This window comes from Tachypleus tridentatus, unplaced genomic scaffold, assembly GCF_004210375.1.
Source record: "Tachypleus tridentatus isolate NWPU-2018 unplaced genomic scaffold, ASM421037v1 Hic_cluster_2, whole genome shotgun sequence".
Lineage (NCBI taxonomy): Eukaryota > Metazoa > Arthropoda > Merostomata > Xiphosura > Limulidae > Tachypleus > Tachypleus tridentatus.
In genome coordinates this window covers 31,145,360-31,168,541 of record NW_027467782.1, presented here as the reverse complement: position 1 = coordinate 31,168,541, position 23,182 = coordinate 31,145,360, and the positions used below count along the sequence as shown (strand labels likewise).

Genomic DNA, 23,182 nt, shown 5'->3' with positions numbered 1-23,182 from the left:
AACATTTACGTTCAATGTTTTCTATCCTGCTATCAGGCTGACTCTGGGTGGCCATTACTTCTTTATCCGGTGCTGATTTAGTACTTTGCTTGTCCCATTTCACACAAACGCAGAAACTTTGTATAACAGTATTGTTAATCCAACAACATTCAAAAGACTTTTAGGTCTTCACAAAGTCGCCAAACACATTCTTTATATATATTCTTCCAAAAAAGAAACGCAAAAGGCAAAATATGAAACATATTGTTAACAAGTTTATTTCGGGTAGTTCTGTATGACATGTGTAAAACTTTGCACATTCACTGCTGAACATCCAAAGTCTGCAAAGACGAAGTCCACGCTCACTAGTTAAAGTTTAACGCCACTCAATGTCAATAACGAGTATGCCCCCCGTGAGCATCAATAACTGCTTGGCATCTCCTGCCCATGGAAGCGATGAGATGACAAATCACATCCTGTGGAATGGCTGTCCACTTAGCCTGCAAAGCTGCTGCAAGCTGAGGTAGAGTCTGTAGTTGAGGTTGTCGCCGTTGCAGACGTCGGTCCAAAGATGTTCGATGGGGTTTAAATCTGGTGACCTGTCTCAAGAAGACAGTGGTGAGTCGGGCTGTGTGAGGCCGGGCGTTGTCATGTTGAAAACGTCGTTGACGTTCACCATGATGGGTTGCACATGGGGCCTAAGAATCTCGTCGACGTATCGTTGAGCCGTAAGATTCCCTCGAATGTGCAAAAGGTCTCTTGAGGCAGTAGACGTCGCAGTGGTAGTCCTATTCCGAAGGTGACGTAACCGGATGTAGCGATCTTGTGCGGGCATGGTTACACGAGGTCTGCCAGATCGTGGACGGTCACGAGTTGATCCATGTCGTTGGTGACGATTCCATAGCCTTGTGATGGTGCTTTGGTGGACATTCACAGCTGTGGCAACATCTGATCGAGATTCGCCTGCTTCCAAGCGACCAATGGCGTTGCTGCGTTGTGCTTCAGTCAGTCTTGGCATAATTGTATTGCGTGTCGGTGGCTTAACACTGAGCTATGAAAACCGAGAACCCATCACTTTTATAGGAATTTTGCACATGTTGCACTTGCAGAACATGCAGATCTTTCAAATACATTTATTGGACACGCATGCGTTTTGGCGAAAAATCCGATGTTTTCCTCCGTTTTCAAAGTGCACAACTTTTATTGTCATTTTGGTCTGACAATCAGTGCCTTAACACGTGTAACATCACATACTCTAAGATTGTAAAATTATTACATATATTTCTCAGAGTCACCTGATTTCAAACCATCCATATAAATAGGAATAAAAGGATGGTTCAAAATCAGGTGACTGTATGGGCACTGCCATAGTTTGTTGTGGTTTGGTGGTTGCACACAGAATCCCCTCAACATTTTCTGTGTTCTCTGCTGAACTGTATGCCAGTTCTCTTGCCCTGGATCACATAGAAGCAAAGCAGGACTTAAATTGCACTATTTGTACTGACTCGCTTTGTTCTCTACTGACTCTGGAATTGCTTCACATCAGTTCTCACCAATATTCAAAAGCAACTGGCCTATTTCTCTTTTAATATCTACTTCTATCAAGTTTTTCTAGATGCCAGGCCATGTTGGTATTTACAGGAATGAGCTTGCTGATACTGCAGCTAAATCTGTCTGCTCTGGCACTATCACTACTGTGTCCGTTCCATACATGGACTATGGTCCTGTATTCAAGACTCGGCTCTGTGCCAGTTGGCTTAAGAGTGAGCAACGTGAAAACAAGCTTTTCCAAATAAAACCCTCTATTGAACTTTGGCCGTCTTGCTTCCATAAGGATCAAAAAGAGGAAGTTTTCTTAATTAGACTATGCATTGGTCACAGTTTTTTAACTCACTGTTTTCTTTTATCTGGCACTGATGCACCACTGTGTTGTCTCTGTAACATTCAGGTCACAACAAGCCACATTTTACTGTCTTGCTGTCGTTTACGGCTCTCAATGATGGCACCAATTTAAACATGTTTTGTCCCATGGTCTATCAGTAACATTACAAATATTTTAGTTTTTAAAGACCATTAATCTTTTTAATGCCATTTAAATTTTAATTAATACATTACATGTTTTTAATGTAATTTTCTTTTAAGAATCAAAGTCCATGTAGTTTGATTTGAAATTAAAAAATGGCCAATACATCAAATAGCTCAAAACCAGAACTGGAAAGGCCAACTTCAAGTGTCTAATGCTGTGCTGTTTGAACTACTCATTATTCATCCTGGTGAGTTATAATTATTAAAATGTTGCTACAAGTCTTTTAAAACTTCTAATTTTACTTTCTAAAAATGGCCATAATGCCAAATAACTCCAGACCGAAGCTTCTAGAAATAAAAAAAACAATTTATTTTGTACATTTAGCAAGAATGTTCACTGCTTTATTGAAACAATATTGATGAATACTACAAGTTGCAGCCTGTGAATGAAGAGTGGATATTGTTCACTGATACCTTCAATATAGGTCCAGAATATGTTGTCCTTCAAAACAGTAACATATATGCATCTGTTCCTATTAGTCAATCGATTCACTTGAAGGAAACATACAAAATTATCAAAATTCTTGTTAATAAGGTCTAATACATAGAACATGGCTGGCTATTTTGTGGAAAGTTTAAAGTCCTTTGAATGTTGTTGTATTAAACACCCAGTCAGACAAAGTTTTCACATTTTGTGTGTGAAATGGGATAAATGACACAAAATCAATGCTGGATAAGAAGTAATGGTTACACAAAGTCAGCCAGATACCAGAATTAAAACATTAAATATGAAAGTTTGGTTGACAAAAGAATGTCCTATTACCTTCATTTCGCATAAAACTGGGCTTGATAGATCAGTTTGTAATGATCTTAAACAAAGATGGTGACTGTTTCAAGTATCTGTATGAGGAATTCCCAGCAATTTCAGAAGCAACACTTAAAAGGATTTTGTTTAGCGTCAGATTAGGAAACTAACTTAAAATGAACATATCTAAGTCTGTTTGTTTATTTGAAATTTTTCATCAAGCCACACAAAAGGTATCCCAAAATTAGCTTAGGAAAAATTAACGAAAATGCAGTTAGTCATCAATACCCACTGTCAACTTTTGGGTTACTTTTTATTGAAGAAAAGTAGGGTTGATTATAATATTATGATGATTACTTGGCTGAAAAAACAACCATGTTTGTTTGGACGAGGATTCAACCCACAATTCACACTGCAAGTTGAAATTGCAATATGTAAGATCATAACACATAGTTTTGACACTAAATGATGTAGATTTCACAAATATATCAGGATGTATCTGAATGCATATCTGTTTGACATCAACTTTCCTCTCATTTATTCATTTTTATCAAAAAACTTTATAAAAAATGTTCATTGAGGCAAATAAAATAATAATTTGATCTAAGCAAGAGTTTTATTTATTCCTATTTCGTAACAACATTCTTACATAGAGGAGAAATGGATGTTATTTTCAAAATCTAAGAAGCTGAATAATAGGAAGTCATGACACCCAATATACTACTGCTCTTGGAGAAATCTCAAAAATACAGTCTGTTAATTTTCTTGTCCTAAAATGATGCCAGTCTTCATGGCCAATATATTTTAACATGTATATTGGGATATTTGGTTTTTGAGCTATTAATGTGTATCTAGTTATCACTGTAGAGTCCTGTATTGTTTTCACTGGTCAGCTACTTCAATGAACAGATGCCGTGTTAAATAATAAAAAACATTTGTTTTACAAAAGTACTTATTACACATGGTATTCAGAAAGTCACTGTGCACTTATATATTTATTAACAGATGTGTTTCAATACAGAATGCAGGAGGTAAATATGAGCGACAATTATAAACAATGTTGAAAGTGACCCCTGTTGGCATCAATACAGGCTTAGATCCTATCTTATTTTGTTTCTAAATACCGCTATCAGTTGCTGGCTAGAAATAGACTAAATAGACATATGATTACAAAACTGCACAGTGATTTTCTGAACACCCTGTGCATCACATACAGTTTGTTTAATTAGTTTCTTTATACAGTACTGTGTGAAAGTGTAAGGGTAAAAGAATATTTTGTCATTCTTTCCATTTTATGGGCTCATTCTTCCATGTTATTACTGATTGTAAATTTCAACACCATAGTAGTGATTCACTGATCACTTTTTTAACAATTAAATGAGCTGGGGTGAGAACACTCAGTTTTTAGAATTCCCTACACTTGTACCTTGGGCATGTCATGATGGTTCTGTTTGAATGAATATAGTGATAAAATTTAGGGCCTGAAATAAATGTCATTGTACTACACACAATGTTTTAACTGTGTAGAAAAAATCTAGCATATTGAACAAGTATATGCTAGAAGGAATATATTTAATAGCCATCCACAAATAAATCTTGATAAAAATAGTAATAACACACATATGACATTATCATTTCACAGCCCAAAAAGAAGAGAGAACTGTCAGTATATCAGAGACTTTGCTTAAAAGCTTTATGTGATGCTAGTTGGACTCTTCATCTCATTGCTGTAGATGTAAATTCTCATTTGGATGTAAATTCATTATTACTATCTCTAATGTTATTTAAAATTTTTATCATCACTAGAGAAATAAAAGTTTATGTAAGTATTCAGAAGTTTGGTAAGAAGATCTCTTCTTTAAAAAAACCTCATAATAGTTACTAATAACAATCAATATAACCTACTTCTTTATAAACTGCTGCTATTTCATTTTCATAAACACAGGTTTGGGCAAGAACATCAGTCATATAGCTAACTGCTAAATATTCCATTGTTACCAAAACAAAGTTTAAAATTTCACTTAAATTTTATTATTTAATAAAATTATACATAATAACGAAACAAAATAATTTATTTTCCTCTTTTAAGAATATTTTAAATAATCATATATCTAATAAAAACAGAGAAGTTTTTCAAACAATTGTTCATGAAGTTAGAACTGAGGTAACAACAGTCGTTTAACATTATTTAAATGTAAGATTTTTATTATCTAGAAAGATTTGTGGTTCATAAAAATATTACAAACTCAATTTCAAGTGTTAAGAAAGTGTGAATTAACAAAGACCACTTTTCTACTTTTAGTTACTTCTTCAATTTATAACTTTTATTTTCCTACCTCAAAAGATGTTTTTCATTTTTTGAAGTACACTCTTTTTATATATTGGTAACTAATGCTGTAATCTGATTCTCAACAATTATAAAAGATTACATTGGATTGGATTGTGTGAAAGAGACTGAAAATTTAATAATTATTGTATTACACACTAAACAATGTTCACAGTTTTGTAAATAACGCTACATTTGAGAGAACTGTATAAGCTGCAAATAATTTAACAAATTCAACCTTTCTTGAATAAAATAATTTCAACAACCATGTACATAACACTGTGTGTGTGAAACATACAATGAAGTTGAATCAAGCATGATAAAAATGAAAGAGTGCTGGTTAGAGATAACATACTGGTAGAAACTTAGAATAGAAATGTATAAAGTTATTTCAAAGTTATTTATATATGGAATGAATGAAAAAAGTCATTGTGTGAGAACCAAATGTGGCTGCAACCTCCCACACTAAAACTGTCACGTATTTCTCACAACTACAATTTAAACAAAGCAAACCTGTGAGAGTGTAAGACTGTAAGACAATATGTTAGTGTACACTCTATAACAGGTACGATTAAAAATAAAAAATTAACTAAAATGTAACATTAACAACACTAACCCAAATGATTAACCTGCATATTTATTTTCAATCTGCATCACGTATTCTATAATATTGTTGTGATATTTATCATTTTCTGTACTAAAAATGTACTTCCAATAAATACTTACCTCCTTTTACACAGGCCTGGAATAACCAGGCAGTTTAAACCCTCAACTCATAATTTGAAGATTGCTAGTATCAATCCCCATCACACCAAATATGCTCACGCTTTCAGTTGTAAGAGCTATTCTAATGTTACAGTCAATCCAAACATTTACTGGAAGAGAAGTAGCCCAAGAGCTGGCAGTGGGTGGTGATGACTAGCTGTCTTCTCTCTTGTCTTACACTGCTAAATTAAGGATGGCTAGTGGAGACAGATAGACCTCATGTAGCTTTCACAAAATTAAAAAATAAACAAACAATCCTTTTACATCAACAGATATTCTCATTCAATGCTGCCATCTACTTGTAAAACTTGTTTTCAAGCATCTCATAAGTTTCTGTCTCCTCTTGATTGCAAATTATTCATTAAAATTATCATGTAACAACCCTCCATCAGTAATAGTGCAAGGTATTCTCATCATGCTTATGACTTCCTCTGTTCAATTCTACCAGATATCACTTTGAGTTCTCTTAGAATTTGGAAGTATCAGGTTTTAATGAAGAGGTAAGATGGAAAGTGTGAAATGAGGTAAGAACCTTCCAGAAATACATTTACAGTTTAGGTGAGTTACAACTTCCAATACAGTACATTATGTCATATCAACAGATAGCGAGAATCTTACATTGAATAGGTGGAAGAAACAGTTTTAGGGAAGGAAAGAAGCATCCTCCAAAGCCATCCAGAGGACACACCTGAAGACAAGAAAGTCAAATTTGGAAAACTGATGTGGGAGACTGAGTCAGGTATACATTTCACCCAGATAAGAAAGATGTGGTACTTATGGGAAAACTGGAATGTAATGAGGGCTATCAATCTTCATTAGAAGAAAAGTAAAACACAATGGAGAGTCTGAAGGAACAACATAACTTGAAACAGTGCAATAGATGACCACAAAGACCTATTTTCAAATGCAGACCATAATGATTCACTCAATACAAGACATGGTAGGGATGAAGAGTATTCTATTCTACCTTAACCATATATGTTTTGGTTTAGAATAATGGCTACTTTGATAACACTTTTACAGTTGACTAAATACCCCCATTAGTTCTGTCAAGGCTATATAAAATAAACTTTAAACAGATTTATCAGAGATCCATAGTATGAAAAATAAACTTTGGAAGTACTGATGAGATTAGTTATTGTAGTTTACAAAAATAGAGGCATTTGTGTAATCCACACCCTGCATACTGACAGACTTGATGATTTATTGAGATGGAAGATTAGTGTGAGAAAATATTACATTATATAGAACATGGACTTTACCAAACACAAGTTCTAACTTTTTGATAATCTATAATTATTTCACATGTTTACCACTTTGCAAAATAAAATTGACAAGTGGAATGAAAATTAAAACAGACTCAAAAGGAAAAATTATTATTAAAATATGCACTGCAGACTCAACACATACCAAGATAAAAATGCTGCACTTTACAGGTCACAATTCTTTCAAAACAGAAACTAATTACATGATTTATGTTCTCCTTGTAGCTGGCCAATCAACGTAAATGGCAATAATTCAGAAGAACATATTATTTTTGTGCCATTAATAATACAAATTCACATTCAAGTTGATACCAGGTGAACTATCCCATGAAGCAGCAGATACCATCTGTGATGACTCATGTTAGGTACAGCAACACCTAGAAGTCAACTAGCACATGCCCTAGTAAGAAGTTCTGAGCCAGAATCAGAATTTTATGTTTCATATTTATCAAGCTGAGGTACCTGTCTTTTATTTGTACATGAACTTAAAATCTGGAGGTGGAAGATATGATAAATGAGAAAAATCCTGATTTTCATACAATTCATTTATAACATTCATTTACTAGACTCTATAATGGTCATTATGACCCTGTAGAAAGAGGTAGTATCAATTATAATGTCAGTAGGGGTGCATTCTGTTACCTGCTTTCAACACCCAGCTCATCACATCTTTTTACAGCATTTTAAATGATTATTTAATAGAAAACCAATGGCTACAGAAGTGTCTTACAGACAGGTCAAAGTAAGAAATTATAACAACTCAAACAACAGCTTTTCATACCAGCCTTATAGTGGCTGTTGAAATGGAAACTTCATCTCAGTTTATGCATTATTGCAACAAATTGGTCATTTTTTATTCATTAATTCCTCCAAAGGTAGCTCAGCACAGTCTCTGAGATGTATATATTAAATGTTTGTGTGCTTTCCCCCACACTGTGTGCATGCATATTAGAGAAAATTGTATAAACGTGTCTTACTTTTTAGTTGAAGAACAAGACACCATCTACAAATATAATTAATGCTAACTTAATCAAAGTGTTCAATATCAGCAATAATGGGGGTGGAGGAGTTACAAACCCTGCATTAACATGCCCCCTTTTCCAACTCACTGAATAATCACAAAAAATACTCTAGTTCTTTTCTCACAATAAGTCACAGAGCCTTCTAGAATGAAATTTCAGTCATCACAAGACATTTGACAGTTTGGTTTTTAATAAGAGCTCAATAATACAAAAAATGGGGGTGAATGGATGGACTAAAGTACCTGCCTTTCTCCTCTTGTGCTCCAAAAGTGTTATTTTTCTTAGTGATAAAACATTGTCCATAATTAGATCTTGCCTGCTGTGAGCTTGGAAATACAAATGTCAGCTTTAAAAATAATTGACACAAATACACATATCAAATGTTGATATACAAGAAATTGCTGCTCAATTTTACATTTTAAAAGGGTTTGTAAGACTGATTGAAGAGAATGAGAGATCTACATCGATCAACCCCTATGTAGCAGAGGAAACCCACAGCCTTCTGTGACCCCCGTTTTGTTGATGGTTCCCTGGCTTTATAATGTTACTGTAGGAGCTACACTATATATGTTTAGCTCACTTAAAGAAATTTAATGTTTAATAATATTTTTTTAAACCTCAACAAAACTAAAATTAACAAAGCAACATACCTAAAAAAAATGAAATGGACAAACCTGAACGTGCTGTGGAGTGACTGTAACCTCTACTCCCATAGTTTCACCTCCACTGTTTATTGGTACCTTTCTTCCTGATGAACAGATTCTTCCTTCACAGGTTTCTTCACAGTTACCTTGTTCAGCATCACTGACATGACTACAAGGAGCTGGAAAGTTGAACTTGAAGGCCATTCACACAGTGAAAAAAGGATTAAAATGTTATAGATCTGTAAAGAAGAAAAATACAGTTTTGTTCACACTAAATCTTGTTCTGAACACAAAATCTCAATTTAGTCCCAATTTATTTTCAACGTTTTACTAATTCCTGGACAATTAAAATTCAAGTCACGTAAAATTTGCACAAGTTTTTCTTTTCCAGTTAAATATAGAATTATAAGAAAGTTAACTGTTTAACAAGTTTTACTGCTATTCATTTAATGTTACAATAAAAACTTTGAGAAAAAACAGAATAGTATTCAGTATAAATCTTTATAAAGTTCTTAAATGGAAAAACTTGAAGTAAGCACTTCTTCACCTGCAGCAAGCAATATGCAGACTAAATTACAAACTACAATACCCATACAGTAAGACAAAACAAACAATTCATGAGGTAAAAAAAAAACAGCAAAAAGCACAATATGAAATTATTAAAACAATATGAAAGTAACACAAAGAATAGCAAACAAAAACTTAATCACAGCCAACATTTAAAGAAAGTGAGAGATACCAGTTCAGTATTATGAGCAAAAAACCCTGGAAACATTTCAAACAAAATATAGTAGCATTCTTACTGTTTTGTAAGAAAATATTAAAACTCCCACAATCTTAGTGAACAGTATTATTTTGTAAAGTTCCTTATAACACACTATTTCTTACATCTAGAATACTGCAATAACCTGTTTTGTTTTTCATACTCAAGTTCAAATTCAGTCCTCCACAATAACCAACAGTTAAACACACTCACAAGAAACAACAGAGTTCTAAATATTAATGTGGATAATACCCCATACCATTTTTAACAAATGACTTGAAGGTCACCATTTATGAAGCCTGCTCATTGTACATAAAAATATATGGCAAACCTATTCAGAAGAAATATACAATTCTGGTCAAAACAATGCTAAACAGAAGTAAAACTAAATTAAACCTAATGATAAGAGCTTATGTATGTGCTAAAATTTTAATGTTCATTATAACTTAAATAAGATGATTTGTTTCAGTCACTTCAAGTTTAAAATATGTCATGTAAGACAATATTACTATAACTGTACATTTATGTGTGTCAAGTTATTGTTATAACATTGTTGTAAATATCTGATGAACGTTTTACACACAATTTGTTTGTGTAGAGGTAAATGAAAATAAATAGATAACCATAATACAGTTGATTTTAAACTTTGACTGCATACATGTCTGTCTTGGAAATTTATTTTTAAAGTTATGCAGTTTGAACTATGTAATCACGTGCAAAATACTGTGTACAGTAGTGTACGTAGTCATTACAATTCAGGAAAAGGTATGTACATGGTTTTCATGTATACAGTCAAATTAAAACAATTCACTTTGCACTCATCCATATATATTTTAAAACTGTGGAATATTACATACTGTTGGCTGCAACTATGAAAGCTACATACCAATCAAATCTAACCGAATGTACACTATAAACTATGCATATCATAAAAATCATAACATCTAAGCTAATGCACTGTTATCAAATTTAATTTTCTACACGACAAGGAAAATGGATAGAAAATATAGTACAACTATCTTGCTGTTCCTGATTCAAATTTAGAAAAAAAGGTTAATAACTAAAATACAACTCTTAATATTTGTACTACATTACTAATGACAGATGTGCCGATACAAATTTATAATGATTCTTGGATGTTTTCCATTGTTCTATAAATCTGAGATTATTTCTCTTAGACACAAATTTATTCTTGCTTAATGTGGGTAATATAGCTTACCTTTCATTTATAAAAATACAACTAAACCAAGCATGTACAAGTTCCACATGCATTGCAATCATATAAACAGATCTTTTACTACAAACAACATTTGTACTTCAAAATATTCATGCTATTTGACTTTTCTGACTGATAAACTTAATACTGATTCACAGGAGTTTTGATAAGTTTAAATTAAAATCTGTTCTTTTATCAAGGGAACATCCAAATTCAGCATTATAAATTATAACTATACTTCACAAATTTTACGAAATAATATGCATAAAATTTGAAACTAAAAACACTAAAATATGCCTGAAAATAATTAAATGTTATATGAATAAACTAGAAATAGTTGATGGTGAAACACAGAATTGCATTACTAAGGAGACAAGTGTGTGTGTTTTCTTATTGCAAAGCCACATCAGGCTGTCTATTGTATCCACCAAATGGAACTGAACCCCCCGATTTTAGCATAAAGAATTCATAAATTTACCACTGTACCTGCACAGGAACAGAGTGAATCATAGATACATTCTGTTTACCTTTTAGTTTGTAGATGTTATAAATCAATCTAGTGATGAACTGACAATGTCATAAATCATTTTATTTTTTATTATACAAACTAACAAAAAAGTTCAAAATATGATGATAATTACACGTATATTATGATTAAAACATAACTGGACTGAATATAAATATATCAGCATCTGAAACTAATTTATAAACATAAAACTGCTTCTGTAATAACTAAAACCTATAAATATATAATCATGTAATTTTCATACTTTTGTCCAGAAATACATTTCTGATGTTTAACTTTAAGTATGAAACTTTTTTATTCACGTACCTTTACGATAACTAGAACTATTTAGTTATGGTATGTTAACATAAAAGCACATAAAAATGTTTATTCAGTTGATTTTTCAAACAATTTCAAAAACTATGAAGAAGTTTGTGAAAAAGTTGAAAATATTTACACATAGGGATAAACATGTCTCTACTGTATCAAATGTACCTACATAGCTGAAACAATTACCATTGTTAACTTTTATCTCTTACAGTGGGGTTAACCCATGACTTGTGAATGTTTCCACATATAAATAATAAAAAAATTGAAAATCACCATTATTCATGAGTATGTACAACTTGGTGCCAGTGACAGTACGATAAGTGTTTGTGTACCACTTGCACACTGGTTTTATTTTTGTGTGACTTCTATTTGTGTAGGTATGTGCTTTATTATGTAATTTTGGTTATTTCCTGAGTTTCTTTACATATATATATATATATCAATACTGCACTGTCGTTAATAGTCCATGCTGCCAACTTACTGCCATAATGGAACAGCACTGAAATGTGTTCAGAATATCCCATCTATCAGTCAAAATCCAAACAGTGATGTCAATCTAGTTAGTTGCCATGAATAATCATCAAAGATCATACACAAATATCACAGTAGGGTGTATATTTCAAATTAATATCTTTTATTTTGAAAGGTTGAAGGTATAATTGGTAGAAATATTAGGGGTGGTTTCTATTTATTTGCTTTCTACTTTAAAGTATTTAATGGAAACTGTATTCCCACCAAAAAGATTATAATATTATAATGTCCCAAAGCTGAAAGAACAAGCATTTTTGGTTGAACAAGAATTCAAACCCACTACTCCAGACTGTGAGTTGAACTTGGAATATATAAGATCATAACACATAGTTTTGTGACTAAAAGATGAAGATTTCACAAAAGTATCAGGATGAATATGAATGCATATCTGTTTGATATCAATGTTCCTTTCATTCATTTTTCTCAGTTTTTATAACAAATATTATAATAAAAAATGTTCATTGTGGCAAACAAAATAACAATTTGATATAAGCAAAAGGTTTGTTTCTTCCTAATTCATAACAACATTCTTACATCAATATGACTTGTAAATTTGACACTGGATCAGGCTGTACAATTCCAGTCTTCACAATATGTGGACTTCGCTGCAAGTTATTATGAAAGGAAAAAGTATTTAACATATTCCAGAAACAAAACTATATTTGGTACAGTATTTATAATTATAAGCAACAACTTTTAATTGAACTTTACATATATGCTACCAAAGATATTTGTATGACATATGTTTGAAAATCTTCTTCTTGTATTTAATTTTTTAAAATCAGTTTTCAAAACTACAATGAGCATGCCTCAGACTGATACTGTCATAACATTAAAAACTTTATATTCATTAGATATACAAGTTGACTTCAGGTTATTCGTGTTGTTTACCTTTGGTGTTAACTTTTGGATCTAGTGTATTGACATTTACAATCTTTCAAAGGTACACTGGATATTTACACCTAAATGACATAATGGGTATTTAATTATTAGCCAGGATTCTATATAGTTTTGACAGAAGAGTACACTATGGAGAAGTGGTGGTGGGCTTGAAATGGGCTAAAAAATACATTCATAAATGATTTATAGCAGCTTTAAGGAATTTAGAAAACCTGTCTTGTTTGAAACATCAGATTTTGGAGAAAAATAAATCACACACACAAAAAAATTCCAACTTCTATTAATAAATGGGACAGTTGGTGAATATCTTCTCAGTTAAAATGGTCTGTTGCTTGTATAGCCAAGTATTTTATCTAATAAGTAACACATGATCTTTGCAACCTTTTACATCTGTTGGTGAAAAGTGACAAATTAATGAGAAATTCTATGAACGTATTGTTTATGGAAATTTTGATAAGCCGGTCTCTTGATATTTTTGGAATGACAAAAACATTCTTTTGCATCAAGAACTACTTGCCCTAAAGTTTCCTCCATGTAAATAACTAAAACACAAGCATTTAGCATTTTCAACAAAAAAATTACAAATATATCTTTGTGGCAAATCCTGACTTTTCCAAAATAAATCTGACCATATCTATTCCCTCTCTTCAGTTGATCACTCACCAAATCAGATTACAAGTATTCAGAGAAGTAGCTTCTACATCTTACAACAATAAAGTTTCATATATAGAAGGAAGTATAAAGTACAATACAACTATTTCATGAAACTATGGATATGACTCTTTGAATGTTAACCCATTCTTAGATATCCCTCTTTGTGTAACACTGAAGGGAGAGTCTGCATGATATATTTCAACTAATGATATGCTATGACTAGTCAGTAACATCTTAGTGATCAGCTTTCATTATGCTCTAAATGCCACATGTAATGTGTAGAAATTCACACACCTATATGTGGTAAATTAATACAATAGTATTATGATGTTGAACAACCAAGTTACTGCTGCAATGAAAATATGTACCCTTCTTTATTGTTGACATGATTTTGTTGGTATTTACCAAAACCAAGTTTTGTGTGTTTGCAGCATTGTTGCCCTTGCAAAAGATGCTATTAGAAAGCTTTCATGTCCAAATCACACCACTCTTTCATGCATGTTTTCCATAAACCATACAGTATACAAAGACTGTACTTTCAAAATGCATGTTACAAGAGTGTAATAGCATATATAATCTTTAAGTATTGCTTCTGGTGGCTTGAATGTTATTTATTATTTTATACTAGTAATTGTATTTGTTTCATTCTACACATTCTTAACTCTATTACTATGTGTAGGGGTCAGAGGGTGTTATCACATTTGTAGATTTGCATTCAAAATTTTATTGATCAATTATTTTATGAATATATGTGAATACATGTGGTAGCAGATTGTAGATTGTAATTCAAATGTAATAGTACACAATAATTAATTAATTAAAAAATAAATATTTAAACCAGTTCCTAAATATCAATTTTTGTTTGTCATGCACTATACCAAAGGCTTCTTTGGTTTAAATTATATTTCTGATGTCCAAAGGCAAATTTTATACTTTTTAACAAATAGAAATTTAAATTACCAAATTTTGACAAGCTAGAATATGAAATAAAAAACCTCCTTTCTTATCTATTTTCTGAAATATTACTATATTTAGAAAATCAAAAAAGTTCATTCTGTACATTTCTTTGGTTTTTGGAAATGATTGTTTACACATTTTTTACTTTGTTCTATTTCTATGAAATGTTTATAACCAATTGAAAGCTCAGAATTTTTCCTACGTGGTATTTTAGGTTTTGAAAAGTGTCTTCATGAGTAGATCCATTTTTTTGTTATTGTAGACTCACAAGGACAGGTTAGATGAATGATGTTTGAAAAAATATTTTTAGACATAAATACAGTTTAATTAATAAGAATGATTAATTACACTAGAAATCTGTGGTACTTAAATATAACCTATGATGTTCTTTATATCAATGTGCATATAAAACAAGAAAAATATTTTACATACTTCAGTTGTAAAATGTGACAAGGCTTAGCAAACTGTGAAAAGTCAGTACACATTCATTGAGAAGGAGAGATCACTGTTTTTCTGTAATCTATGAGAAGTAATTGATATTTCAAGATTTACTTGTAGACAGTAATAATATGTATGTATATAAATATACATAAAATGTACTGTATTACAACTGAAATATGATTGTATTCTACAAAATACTGGTCTTCAACAAAGTTATTTCATTAATACCACATATTTCATCCTCAGGAGTTTTCAGTTCATTTCTGTGTGCTTGTGCATCATAATGATTTAAAGATTTATGAAAAGAATCCAGTTTATGACTAACATTGTAATTGTGTCTGTTGAGGTTCACACAAATAGTGGTTTTTACTGTTTTAGTCACTGATGAAGTCATGATCAGAAAATTATTTTTGGGAGCAGTTTGGTCGTACATAAGTAGTTTAATATTTCACTGCATGTAGTAAGTCTGCAGCAGCCATTCCAGATGTATGATAAATTTTAATTGATTTTCATAAATTGGTTTTAATTCATAGTTTTAACACTTCACATTTTTTAATCTTTTTGTTCATTTTATTTAGTATGTTAGATTTTCTGTTTTTCAATGCAGTTTAAGTATCTATGTAAATCAGATGCAAGTCTCACATGAATACTGATCTTTTATTATAGGCAAACGTTATGAGCTGTATCTATTGTGCTGTAACACTTGTATTTTTATTGTCATGTCATCCTGAAGCGAGGCTCTTTTAAATCATTACAATAATTAGTACTTCCTCACTATGAAATGGACTGTAGTACAGTGCACTTGGTTCAGGGTTAGAATTAACAGTGTGGAATATGTATTAAAGTTATTGATTTCATCTCTATCTACACATCTCCTTGTTCAATTCTCCATGAGCCTGTTGTAGTCCAAAGAAACCTATAAGACAGTAGTTGGATGGAGACTTAGTTTTAATGTTTGAGTAATGATTATTTTGGTGATTGCACAATATTAGGTGGGATTTCTTACTGTTCATGTTTGAAATAATTCTGTGCAAAACATTTAGGGATTTGTATTTTGCAGCTACTTATAACTGTGTGAATTACTGTACTTGAATACCACACATTAAGGCCAATCTGAGGCTTAGTTTAATAAGCTGAGTGCTAGCTCAGCTAGTGTGCTTTCTGAAGAGAATAAACCATGGTTACTTAAAAATTTAATTTCAATGATTAGCCAAATGTCTCGTCATCTGATTAGTGACGTGCATGAATGGATTAAGGAGATTCCCACTATCCCCATGTCTACTATCTAGCAAAACCACAGCCAAGTGAACTGGCTGGGAGAAATCAGCTTAACCAGTCAAATGTTCACAGTTTGTCCTGCACAATTTCTCAGTGCAAAGTGTATTCACAATTAAACTTATGTTGTTGTTGTTATAGTTTATGAAGAAAGGGTGATGTTTAAAAGCTTTTGTTTTTTAGACCAGATATAGTTTACTTAATAAAAATGATCAATTACAATGGAATTTCATGGTATGGATAAAATAACTTTTGTACCATTTAAAAAATGGTTACATAAAAAACGTTTTTTTTACATACCCCTTTTGAAACAGAGGTGGTGAAAATACATATTCTGATACTACATGTCCACTGAATGGCATAATATCATAACATTCATTTCAATTTCTATGACTCAATGACAGAAGCTGGATAAAAAAAAATTTACTTACAACAAAATTTTTCATCAAATATTTCCTTCAAAACACTAATTTCAAATCAGGTGGTTAAGACACTCAACTTGCAACCCGTGCGTTGAGGGATTGAATCCTCGTCACAACAAACATGCTGGCCCTTTCAACTGTGGGGATGTTAAATGTGATGGTCAATCCCATCATTCACTGATAAAAAAGAAGCCCTAGAGTTGGTGGTGGGTGGTGATGACTAACTGCCTTCCCTCTAGTCTTACATTGCTAAATTAGGGAAGTCTTGCACAAACAGCCCTCGTAATGCTTTGCTCGAATTTCTAAACGAGTTTGGTTTTAAATTGGAAATTATAATTCAAATTTTTAGTAATCAGTTAAATTTCTAATTTATAAGTAAATATTGAAAAAAAAACAATTTCTAAATATTAGTTTTTATGCATCATATGATATGCTCAAATTAGAGTTTGTGATGTCCAAATACCAAAGACTATAGTTTCTTATGAGTTAGGAGCTCAAATTACTGATATTGAGAAGTTATAATATGGAAAATTGAATCTCCCATCTTTTCTGCTTGCTGCATTTACTGAATTAGTCTCAGTGCCCCTACCTACCTCTTGACATTTTTGGAAGCACTTGCTTATGTACACTTACTTTTGAATATGACTCAAACAGAGCTAAGTTACAGAGTTTTATAAATTATAGTGCAATTCTAAGGTACTGATATAGTAATTTATGACCTTTTGTTATTTTGAAATGTACACATGCTAAATCTAAAAGATTATTATTTTGTTTCACATCTTACTGTAAAATTTTGTGAGACTTGATATTCAGTACTGAGCCAAGCCCCAAATGAGTAAAAAAGTTCAAAACTAGAAAATATTATTGTTTACTCTACTTCTTTATTTACTGTTCTGTATTTTAAGATAAATTAAATTTAAGAACATTTTATAACTTATAACTCAGTTGTGACTATTTTACAAAATACTAGTTTACACAAATACAGCCAATACAGGTCACTTTGTACAGACTAAACATTTACTATAACTTCATGGTTGAGTAATTACTGTAACGTTGCTCATCAGACTGCTATAATTTTATATTTCACTACTTTGATATGATGATCTCTTTATCACATCAACAAAGTTACACAAAACTTACCTCAAAGTGAAACAGGCATGCTGTAACTAATTAAGACTTGAGATACTTCCTCAGGCAATGTTTTATATTTTATACTTGTGAAGAATATCCAAGTTTTAATTAAAGAAAATACTTCATAACATTAATCATTAAGTTTACCATAGATAGTTACAAAATTGACTGGTCCACTGCCTATAACTTTTATTTATAAAGACATGTTCTAGCAAATATTTAAAAGTAAAAATTAAAGATCAAAATAAAATGGCTTCTTTCACATGAAAAGTCAATGTAAGTATTAGCATGATAAAGAGTGATATTATAATATGAAATCATATCACTGATTTCAAGGAACTAAAAATAAATTTGTTGAGTGTAAAACAAGTTCTAAAACATGGATCAATAGTTTTTCATGTTTAACTTTCATTTTCAATATTGCTACAGAATTTAGTAAGTTTTGCAGACTGACTGATATGTAGGCCATCTAATTTACATATAAATCTTCAAACTCAAGTTTTATTGTGTGAGACCACTGCAACACTAAAATCTTTCAGCCTTTTCTGTTCTCCACGAATAATTGTTAATGTAATATCAACCAACTATTAAAAGAAAAAACCTGCAAATGAACAGACAAAAATATTATAATTGAAATTTCACTTGTTACTAAAAAAGCAAAATTATCAGTTTGTAGGCACAAGGATGTTAATCCAGTTTGTTTGTAACAAAAGAAGTTATCTAAGCTGAAATATAGATAGAAACAAATTTCTTCCAGCAATGTGTTTAAACTGATCACTTTCTTGGCAAAAGAAACAGACACTTCATAATTATGTTACTGAAGACCCAATCCAGGAACTTCAAACTACTTTTTTCTCTCAAATTACAACTAGTTATATTGTGATTTCACTTTCCTTACACTTCTATGAAAAAGAGATTCTCATTTAACATTTAGATGTGTAGACATAACAAAGAAATAAAACTCTAGACTAGCACTTCCTGAAGTGTTGTTGTCCACATCTCCCCTTTGATAAATGTAGTTTCTTCCACACACACACTTTTTCAAATGAAGAGATACAATACATACAGATTAAAATGTTATATTTGTTGTTGCAATTACTTATAACCTCATTAATAAAAAAATACATTAAAATGCTTAATTTTGCATTAGTACATAATCAACTGCATCCTAACTGCTACTGTCACCTACACTTTTGGAAATGTTTATTAAAACCACATTAATTGTTTCCCTGTAAATAATACATACCTTAACTGCTTCATTCATAAAAAAAAAAATACAAGCTACTGTAAATCACTTCAGCTTCTTGTAGCCTCTGTAAGCAAATTCTTATGGCAGAAGAATAAAACTTTTATTGGTACACATGACAGCAAACATACACTGGCCCAGTGGTTGCAGTGTGAACAAGCTACTACAAGTCATGTCAGCTTCTTGTAGCCTTTGAATGCAAATTCTTATGACAGAATAACAAAATTTTTATTGGTATGCATGACAGCAAATAATATAATGGAGACACAGAGCAAATCATTCTTTCTATTTCTTCTGCTACTGCTTTGGTATGTGTGAGGTGTATGTGTTTTTTTAAAGCAAAGCCACGCTGGGCTATCTGCTGTATCTTCTGAGAGGAATAAAACCCCCGATTTTAGTGTTGTAAAGACGAAGACTTACTGCTGTCCGAGCTGGGGGCACTGCCTTAGTTAATGGATGCTTTACCATCAAAACTAATAAATATACCTCTGAAACAACATCATGTGATGTGTTTTTTCCAGAAAGGTCGAGAACTTTACATTTTTTGTCATTGTAATGTCACATATGTAAATTTTATACATACAACAGATTATGAAAAACACTAATATATTTTAATATTACTTTAGCATGTGAATAATAGATACATAGTAAACTTATATCTCTCTAGAGTAATCACTCTTAACCAGATACGCACTTGTACGACGGTCGACTCCCGTCATACGATACCTCCTGCGCGTTGACTGTTTCTCACAGAACACGGTAAACCTATTTAACAATGGACATAGTTCAATTCAACTGGACAGATCATCATAATAGATAACATTGTTCTTGTATTAATATCTCCAAGAATGATAAAACTTGAAATGTTTTCTTTATGTGCTGAGGGCTTTCATCAGTAAAGATGTTTTCTGACTGAATTCATACAAGAACAAGTAATTTAAATCAGTAATGTCACTCAATTTCATTTCTCTTTTTTCCAAAAACAAACAGACCTACTGAAACATAGTTAAATAAAGTAACTTTATATATAGCTGACACACCAAAGAAGTTTACTAAAACTTTTCTTATGGCCAGCTGTACATATGTGTAACTCTATGGCTACCATTCTGATATCAACTATCTCTCCACTTCCACTAAAAACAAAGCTTGAAAGACTAGATCTCCATGTAAATATAGAAGTAAACACTCACATTAATCTTCAGTTAGAATAATCTATAAATTGAGCCAGATATGAAATCCACAGTTATTACACCATATGTACAGCGATAGACATATGAGAGACTAAACCTCACAAGATATCCATGGTTATGAAAGAAAATAATGCCATTATTCTCAGCTTTCAATCAGTTTCAAAACGTTTAAGTTTCTACATTCTAAGCTACACAATAAACTTACATCAAAGATGTTTTATACGTTAATAAATAGAATATAAACCTAAATATATTTTTCCGAAAGAAATCAGACTTGAGGCCAAGTGTACAACATAAGGAATTAGAAAATGGCCCTAAGGAGACTGACCGAACAGTTCAGAATGAAAACAAAACTGATTATGCAGATAAATAACACTTTCATTTTCTCAACTTCTTATGCCACATTACATGAAAATATTTATTTTTATGAGAAAAATGATAATTTTGTTAAAGAAACAATTATTCAGTTACAACTGTTTTCAGTTTAGTATCACACTTTTAGAAACATTAAAACAACAATTATTTATTTTGCAGAGTGTAAAGTACTTTATCACCACTCATGTCAGGAATAAGTTTGCTTCTCAAATCTGGCCCGGCATGGCCAAGCGTGTTAAGACGTGCGACTCGTAATCTGAAGGTCGCGGGTTCCCATCCCCGTCGCGCTAAACATGCTCGCCCTTTCAGCTTTGGGGGCGTTATATGTGACGGTCAATCATACTATTCGTTGATAAAAGAGTAGTCCGAGAGTTGGCGGTGTATGGTGATCACAAGCTGCCTTCCCTCTTGTCTTACACTGCTAAATTAAGGACGGCTAGCACAAATAGCCTTCGTGTAGCTTTGTGCGAAATTATGGTTACCATAAAACTTTAGAAGCGTCATCTGCTGTTTTAAAATACAAACAACAAAATATATTATTTATGATTAAAAAACAACCAATAGAAGTTGAAATGAATTACATTTCATACGTTTCTGAAGGTTGAAGACTTGAAAAATAGCAACGGCTAGCGCAGATAGCCCTCGAGTAGCTTTGCGCGATATTAAAAAAAAAATTCTTCTACTTGTTATAGTTTAGTGACATTCCAATCGTGTATATTTTACAGAAATAACTTGAAAGAAATGGTTTTTGCTTGAAAAATTAGGTGGAACTAAAGATTCCTAGATTTTATTATCATTATATCTAACTTTTTTTTGTATGTGAAAATTAATTTAGATCGCAGTACAAACAATCATCACCTAATTTAAAACAACGTTGGTTTGTCACAGTATCCAATAGAAACACCGCCTATACGTAATTACGTCAAAAGTAGAACACACGTGTCGCTAAGGAACAAGTTTCATTTAAATAAATTTAGAAAAGAATCATGGCAGGGAATTTCGGCAGAAAATTTATCAATATCTTTAGATTTGGAAAGAGAGTAAAGTAGGTTGTACTTTTAAGCACCGTATCTCATTGTTTAAAAATATCTTTTCCAATTAATGTTTAGAATTGGCTCTAATTTAATATGATAACTTTAATCTCAGTAATGACTTTCCAACTTTCTTAACAGTCAAAAAATAAGGGTTAATGTATCGTACAACTTCTCTGAAAGTTTTTTTTTGCCAGAGGCGAATGCCCTAGAAGGAGAGAAAGTTATACAAGTTATCGTGTATAACAGCGCAATATTCCCAGTAGATAAAAAAATAATATTTTTCTCAAAGTCCCAGAAAATGTGTTTATGCAGAAGAGTTGACAAACAGAGGCTGCAGCAGCAACCGTGCTTTAGGCTTAGGTATATTCCAACTCGCTGGTAAAGGTGTGTGTGTTGAACATTGAACTATCTGCTGAGTCCACCGCGGGCAATTGAACCCCTGATTTTAGCGTTGTAAATCCGTAGACATACCGCTGTACTAGCGGGGTGCACCGCTGGTAAATCATTAAACGTGATAACTTATCGTGATCTTTAAACTAGTTTATTCAAACTATTGTATTTTAATGATTCATTATTAGAACTAAAAGTAATAAATTTAATTGTAATGAGTCTCTTCTATTGAGCAAGAAATTTGAACTTCAGCAGACCACGATTACTTGTATTTGGAGAGTTTGGTTTGTTTTGAATTTCGCTGAAAGTTACATGAGGGTTATCTGCGCTAGCCGTCTCCAATTTTGCAGCGTTAGACAAGAGGGATAGCAGCCAGTCATTAACATCCAACGTCAACTCTTGGGCTACTCTTTTACCAACCAATAGTGAGATTAATCGTCACATTATAACACACCGACGAATGAAAGGGCGAACATGTTTGGTGTGACCGGGATTCGAACCCGTGACCCTCAGATAACGAGTCAAGTGCCCAAACTACCTGGTCATGTCAGGTCGACATTTGGAGGTAAGGAAAACAAAAAATATAGAAAATGAAGTGGATGATAAACTTGAGGAGGCTATAGTTATAGGTGGTTCCTTGACAAGACGTGGGTAAATAAGAAGAAAAGAATCAGATTTTGGCACCTAGGGAAACAGGTGAAGGATATAACTGGCAGAACAGGCGATATAAAGGGGTTAGCAGAGATAAAGTTTTTGCGGTGCAAGTGTACGAGACAGGGGTCAGTGCTAAGTTAAACTAAGTGCAAAAAGAAATTGAGGCAGAGAAACGTTTCGCATTAGAAATGAGAATAGAGCAGAGATACCAACTATTTCAAATGACTTAGCGTAATGATTGTAGACAGAGCCCTTTATCATTTGTAGCCACGAGGCCTGACCAATGTTTCTAAGCTGTTTATTATTATATTATTATTATAACTGTTATTATTTATTG

At 32.2% G+C, this 23,182-nt stretch overlaps 3 long non-coding RNA genes across 3 annotated transcripts in view; all 3 read right to left on the bottom strand.

The window, feature by feature from the left end:
- Nucleotides 1-813: 813 nt before the first annotated feature.
- LOC143242837 (uncharacterized) overlaps nucleotides 814-23,182 on the bottom strand; it is a 186,155-nt gene continuing 163,786 nt past the window's right edge. Inside the window, exon 3 of the long non-coding RNA XR_013023321.1 lies at nucleotides 814-896. This is a non-coding gene — a long non-coding RNA (uncharacterized LOC143242837). The remainder of the gene's footprint in view (nucleotides 897-23,182) is intronic.
- LOC143242540 (uncharacterized) lies at nucleotides 4,323-10,363 on the bottom strand. Its single transcript, XR_013022892.1, has 2 exons — nucleotides 8,862-10,363; nucleotides 4,323-6,097 (listed from the first exon to the last, which is right to left on the bottom strand). It is a non-coding gene; the product is annotated as an uncharacterized LOC143242540 (long non-coding RNA).
- LOC143242539 (uncharacterized) lies at nucleotides 17,687-21,300 on the bottom strand. The gene is made up of 2 exons (XR_013022891.1): nucleotides 20,947-21,300; nucleotides 17,687-20,114 (listed from the first exon to the last, which is right to left on the bottom strand). It is a non-coding gene; the product is annotated as an uncharacterized LOC143242539 (long non-coding RNA).